The sequence below is a fragment of the Chamaea fasciata genome, unplaced genomic scaffold (assembly GCF_029207755.1).
Source record: "Chamaea fasciata isolate MVZ Bird 193981 ecotype frontalis unplaced genomic scaffold, bChaFas1.0.hap1 SCAF_26, whole genome shotgun sequence".
NCBI classification, from domain to species: domain Eukaryota; kingdom Metazoa; phylum Chordata; class Aves; order Passeriformes; family Sylviidae; genus Chamaea; species Chamaea fasciata.
Genome location: NW_027094111.1, coordinates 2,662,421 through 2,669,182, shown reverse-complemented (window position 1 = coordinate 2,669,182; position 6,762 = coordinate 2,662,421).

Genomic DNA, 6,762 nt, shown 5'->3' with positions numbered 1-6,762 from the left:
TAGGGTCCTTTTGAAACAAAGCAGTTCCACTGTTTAAAAACTTGGAGTGACTTTTATTTTTTTTAAGCAAGACAGTCCTCAGAAAGTGCCTTTTTAGAAGATGGTGCTGTAGATTTTTATTTTCCAGTTGTACGTGGCTGCAAATTTAAGATAAATTATTGAAAATGCCAAGTGTTTGATGGTACCTGTTAGGTACTTTCAAACATCAGCTTCTCTGAGTCAGGACCAAGAATAACCAGGAAGGTGTTTTCCTTTGGAGGGAGAGGCATTGAGGAGCGATCACCAAATTCAGCTGGTAGGCTGGGGTTAGGTTGGGTTTGGTCAATGTGATTTACCTCTTCATATTGAGGGGGCTGGGGGTTTGGGGTGTGGGAGAAGCTACGGGGACCTGATTTGTGCTGAAAGGAATCTGTAACTCCCAAAGGATGTCTTCTCTTAGGGGGAAGCACTTTCCCAGAGATGGAGACAAACTGAAGGGTGTTTTAAGAGGATGTCTTAAGGGTTGGCCTGGGAGATGGTTGGTCCTCACATGGCTCGTATGTGTTTGGCATGGATCAGTGGGTCTTCTGGCTGCCGGCTGGGAGCTGGATGCTCTGGATGGGAGCAGCTTGGTGGCCGGGTGATGCCACGGAAGGGGTGGGTCCATGGTGAGTTTGGTGAGCGTTCCTGCAGTCAGGAAAAGCTGTAGACTAGACTATTAAACACTGCACCTCAGTAACCTTGTAATGCTGCATAAAGTAATAATAATAGCAAAGTTGTGCTTTGATGACACTGTAATGTGCTTGCACATGCCTGCAAAAAAACACTTCCCTTTCCTTTGGTATCGGTCTGAGTAGCTATTATGGGACTTTTCTTTTATGATGAGCCTTGTCCTATGTTGTGGTGTTTCTGTATATTTATTGGTGGTCTGTGTGCAGCTCATAGGTCTGTGTGTCTGCTCTGTGTGTTGCTTTTAACACTTATTTTTAGGCAGGAGAAGTTTCTGAGTGTTTTGGTTTTCTTCTCCAAAGAAAGTTGGCGTAACCAGTCGTGTTTGAGAGGAGACAATTAACCCGCTCGCCATAGACAAGTGCTTCATTGGTACCTTGCTTCTCTACAACTAAATGATTTTGTGCATTTTATTACTGTTTATAGTGTTGGGCATTCAAGATGTGAAATAACTTGATGTCAGGATATTTTTGAATATCAGGAGCTAAACCGCAGAACTCACTGAGTAATTCCAAGTGATCTCTTTGCAGGAATCTGTTCATGTCCAGACTTTTTCTAGGAGTAAGCAGAGCTTCTGGACATCATCAATGAAATACGTGGGGTTCAGAGTCCCAGCATTGGGCAGTGCCCTTGCTGAGTTGCCCACACCTCGTTGTTGAGGGGATGCTGCAGCACCCCAGGCACAAGTTGACTCTCTTTGCTCTGTAATTTCTTCTGATTCAAGTTCGAGACATGATCCAATGTCTCTTGTAGCTTGTACCAACTTTCTTGTCTCACTACAGTGCCCAATGCCACTGTGTTGGTATTTAAGCTTGCCATGATGTTCAATTATTTTATATTTCAAATTTCTCAATGTTACTAGGCTGGGGTTTAGAAAACATTTTTCAGTCTAAATTCTGAGCCAAAACTGTGTCTCCTGACCCTTTTAGTAGTAGCTGTTTCTACCTTTTAGACTAAAAAGGGCCAAAAATCTTGCACCATCAGCTTGTTTGCAGCAATACTCTCCATCTCCTCCCCTGCCTGTCAACCAACTGCTTTGTTTCTCTCTACATTTAGCTCATACAGAACCTGTTGAGATTTAGAAGTTGCTGCTTCTTCTTTCTGTCAAAAGGAATGAACTTGCACCTGATGAAGCAGTTTTCTGTTGGACACAAATTTCTTGCCTTGGTGTCCATGAGCTGCCACATGCGAGGTTTAATTCCAGTAGAAATGTTTCTGTTGCAGTCATTGGAGGGTGCATGATGGTTTAAAGTATCCAAATTAAATAAGAGCTAGCAAACCACTGAAAAAAGACATTCTTAAAATACTTTAAATTTTAAAAAAACCCAGCAAACCAAAATACAGCAAGGAGCAGCTGCAGGTGGAAAGGGAGGACCTTCTCAAGGAGATGGAGAATCTGTGGGATATTGGGATCCTGTGGCTGTTGGGACAGCTCTGCAAGGGAAAGAAAAAAGGTGGAAGTAACAGAGCACAGTAGGAGTTACTCAAACTCCTTTAAAAATGATCAAGTGGGAAAATCAAAACAGAATATTGACGCTAATGGAGAAGCAGCAGAGCCTCCTTTGCCTCCTGTAGCAAATAAAAAAGCAAAGCCTGACAGCTGGTGTTTTCCTTCAGTACCTTTCAGTTCTTGGAAAGGCCTGTAAGAACGGTGGGGGTGAACTTTTAGGAGGGCCTGTTGCCACAGGATGTGGGGTGACGGTTTTAAACTGAGAGAGGTTGGTTTGAATTAGATTAATGAAGTTTTTTACAATGTGTGTGATGAAACACCGGTTGCCCGGAGAAGCCATGGCTGCCCCATCCCTGAAAAGATCCAAGGTGTCAGGTTGGACAGGGCTTGGAGCAGCCTGCTCTAGAGGTCACAGGTCACAGCAGGGGGATATGTCTGGATGAGCTTTAAAAGATCCCTTCCAATCCAGACTACTCTGTTATTCTGTGACTGCTAATTCAAAAACTAATATATGAGGGAAAAAGCATGTTCCTGTATATTTTTAGGGGTGCCTGTTCTTCTCCAGGACCGTGCTGCAAGCAGGTGGCAGTGCCTGTGACAGCTTCCCCCTGAAATGAAACTGTGGTTTTATTCAAACCTTAGAATCCCTTACTTGGGTGAAACAGATGCAGCTTCCAGTGGATCTGCTGGTTCAGACAGCACCGACCCAAGGGGTTTTGTGAGCAATACGTGGCCCTTTTGTACAACGCAGATGTCCTGAGAGATTCCTGGTTGCCTGGAGGTGTGCCTGGCTCCCAGGAGCAGCAGCAGGCAGGTGTAGAGGTCATTTTGCTGTAGCACTGCAGTCGCCCTGCTCTTACTCAGCTCTTACCTACCTCCCCATTCCCTGACCAGTCTCTCCCCCTCCACTGCCTTTATGGAATTAGCCATGTGGAGGGTGCTGTGGCTGCGTGGAGCACAGATCAGCTGTGGATGTGAGGGTGGGGGTGGGATGGTGATAAAAGCCTGTAGAAACAAAGGACTGGGTTGGAGGTGGGTGGGTGTCGGGTGAGCTGTGATCAGCTCATGCCTTTCAGGGACATTGAAGGGGACATCAGACATGAGCTTGGATGTCCTGAACTGTTTGTGTTGGACTTGAACTCACTGAGAGCAAGTATGTGCCTTTTTCTGACCAGGAACAGAGCTGGAAAAACCTGTCTTTGCATTGGTAGGATGGTTAGTATTTTTCTTGAACTGTTTTTAAAGCTCGAAGTCCTTGGTCAGAGTTGGTTTTGTGTTGAATTACTTAATCAAAGCAAGCCCTGAATTATTTGTGAATTAGAACTACCCAGAGAGGAGAAGCTTTTAAAATAAGTGGTTTCTGGAGAGTAATGTCATCAAATAAACCTACTTCCTGGTAGACTTGCAATTTTTTAAAAATAAAATTTAACCTTGATGTGTTTATCTAATGAGAATCATTAATTCTGCCTTTATTTGAATGTTGCCTGTCCAGTGATGTCCTCGCTCTTTACTGTGCTCCTGCAGCTTTCCATGCACTCCATTGCCTCTCCCCTCTCCACCCGTTTGGAGGTTGCAGGGACATGGGGAATGTTGTCCAGTGAATGTCAGGGAGCAGTGCAAACCTCTGACTCAGTGGGACTGTGGAGGTGAGGATTAAACATCACAGATAAGTTCAAAAAGCAGTTTTCCAGCAGCGGGAGGTGGTGATGTGTAGGAAGAGAATCATGTGGTCACTTGGGTGTGGAAAGAGGAACAATCCCCCATCCTCTGATACCGGTTGTAGACACTGCACTGTGCAAAAGTAGGCACCTGTGTGCTTAGATGTCAGTTTGGGCTGTAAGCTGCTAGAAAAAAACGGGTTTTCAGACCGAAATGGAAGAGGTTTTCCAGCAGGTTCTGTTTGAAGCTGTTTTGAGACATTGGCAAATTGTCCAGCCAGGAGCTCTGGAACCAGCTGGCTCTGAAGCAGGTTCCCTTTCTGACGTGGGGGAAACGATTCTGCCCCATTTTTCATCTAGGAAATATTTGTGATGATTCATGTCGCCTTACAAGAGTGAGTTACTGGGTGATCTGAGGGTGAGCCATGTTGTGACAGTGGTAACCTCATGATACAAACCCGTGCACTTCTTGCACGTTTGCATCTTCCAGTGAATCCAGTTGTTTGAAGCCCATCCCTGCTGGGAGCCAGAGCTCTTCCCTCCCATCCCATTGCAGCTCTGCCCAAGGCTGAAGCTCCTTGGGGTCACTCCTGTGTTTGCCATCCTGCTTTCTTTAAACTAACCCAATTTGTTGTAAAACAGATGCTCAGAGGGCAAGTTTATTTAAATGAAAGGGTTGGGTTTTTTTCATTGCTGAGAATAACACAGGTCTTTCAAACGCATTTGGCAGTTGGAAAATTAATGCTGTAACACTATCTAGCAACACAAAAATATGGCTGTATGTTGAGTTTAGAGCCGTGCTTGCCCATAAATCATAGATCCACAACCCATTTCAGTACAGGTGTGCAAAAGTTAGCTTTTTAAAAGAGTTACTAATGAACTTTCATTTTGCTTACACTTGCAAATCTCTTAAATATCTTCAAAACCAGTTTCTTTGATAGAAAATACATGTCTTGGTAGGTAGTGTCCACTCAGATGTAATAGCAAAGTGATGCCCACTGGAGCAGTGCTGAATTTAAAGAACTTTTTGAAGTTTTGGAACCTGATGGTGCACCAGCAGAGTGAGAACTTGATTATTGCTCCTGAAGTAGTGAGGATAATTGAACACCACCAAAACTTGGTGAGAGGAAGAATGCCAGAGATGGAGTTTGGCTTCTGGCAACTTTGCCGTGCAGAATGGCTTCTTCTGGGTATTCGCTTTTGTGCATCACTTCTCTCCTGTGGCTGTAGTGTTTACTTTTTTTTGAACTTGATTTCTGTTTTCCAGTGAAATCTTCTCATTTTTGCAATTTTCAGTGTTGAATCTCGCCTAGAGACAACTACATGTTGTTTTCCTGTAGAAAAACCTGCTTCTAGCTCGTTGTGTTTGGTGTCTGTTTGCAGGCAGGTGTGAAAAGTGAGCTGCAGCACAGCAGTGGGGCAGGCAGAGCGAGTTTTGGGTCAGAAATGTTGGTTTTACAGGCACTGGTGTATAGATCAGCATTCCAGGGGAGCAGTGCCACTTTGGGCTCACAGGGTAAGGAGCCTCCCACCTGTCTACTCCCTTGGTTCAGCTCCCAGGTAGCCTCATGGTGGATAAACTGTGCTTGGTGGGGAAAAACTGGGCTGTTCACCTGGCTGGAGGTGTGTGATCATGGACAAGGACATTGTCTGTCAGCAGGTGTTACTTCAGAGCTTTCAGAGGAATTGGTAGCATTTGGTTATGAGCCAATATTAAAGGATTTTCAGAAGAAGGTGGCTCAGGTGGCATTCTGCGTGCCATAAACATCATTGGCCAGTGAGCTGTGTTTGTTTTGGAGACTGCTGGAAGCAATGTCACGCATAGAAATTTTACATATTCAATGCCATGCGTTTAAATTGTTCAAAAAAAGAAAAAGTCGTGCTGTTTGGGATTCTTTTTCTGGATAAAATTCTTATAAACCAGTCCAGTGAATTGATCCCCTCCCATGTGTCTGCTCTTTCTCATATGCTGGCAACTGCTCCCCTGTTTTGGTGTCCCATTGCTTCGGCAGGAGCGTGAATGTGTTCCCACCATGAAGGTCCTGGGGGCTTTCGAAGCAAAAGGGAAATGTTTCAAGAGTAAAGTAGAGCTGTGACTTGAGACGTTGCACAAATAGATTGTAGACGGATGGCAAACAAACTGGTAAAAGCCTTTATTTTTACTTAACCATCTTGACCATGTGTGCCTCTTTGTACCGTGGGCTGCAGCCGTGCGGGGTGGGAGGGACCGTGTCGGTGTTTGAGATGTACTTGCTAAGCAGAAGCCGTGTCCTCTGCCCCTTCTCCCTTTCCGGACAAATTGTTCTTGCCAAAATTTTCTACCTGTTGCAAGAGTTGCTTTCCTTCCAGCACAGTAAAATGTCGACTTCTTTCACTGTTCCTTCCCTCTCGTAGGCATCTGTAACCTCTGTACGACTGTGTATAGGACACAGCAGTCATCGATCTCTGCTGGCTATAGATACCATCAACTTGAGTGTATTGTAAACGAACTGTATTCATTTGAAAAATAAAATTTTTTTGAAATGCACAGGTGTGAGACTTTATTTATACTTGCATCATTTTCATTTGTTCCCAAAGCAAGGAACAGATGGAGGTAGTGGTCTGGGTGGGGGATGTGGAGGGAGGGACCAGGCACTTCCAGGGACAGAAAACCATTTACTTTCGGTCTTTTTTGTATCTTAATGCCGTTTAACTAAACGAAAAAAAAAAAAAAAAATTAAAAAGGCAAGAGCTTGTTGAAGTGCCCACAGCCGTCTTCGGGCAGGATCGCTGCTGTGGAAATGGCAAAGGGCTCTGCAAGTGGACACTCCCGGCTCCCTCCTGCTTCTATGCGTCATTTCGTGGGATTTTTTTTTTTTAGACCATATTATTTATCGCTGATTTGGGCGCTGCTTTGCTGCGGTTTGCGGTGTCCCTGTCACCGATACCCGCCGGGACCGCCCGGCA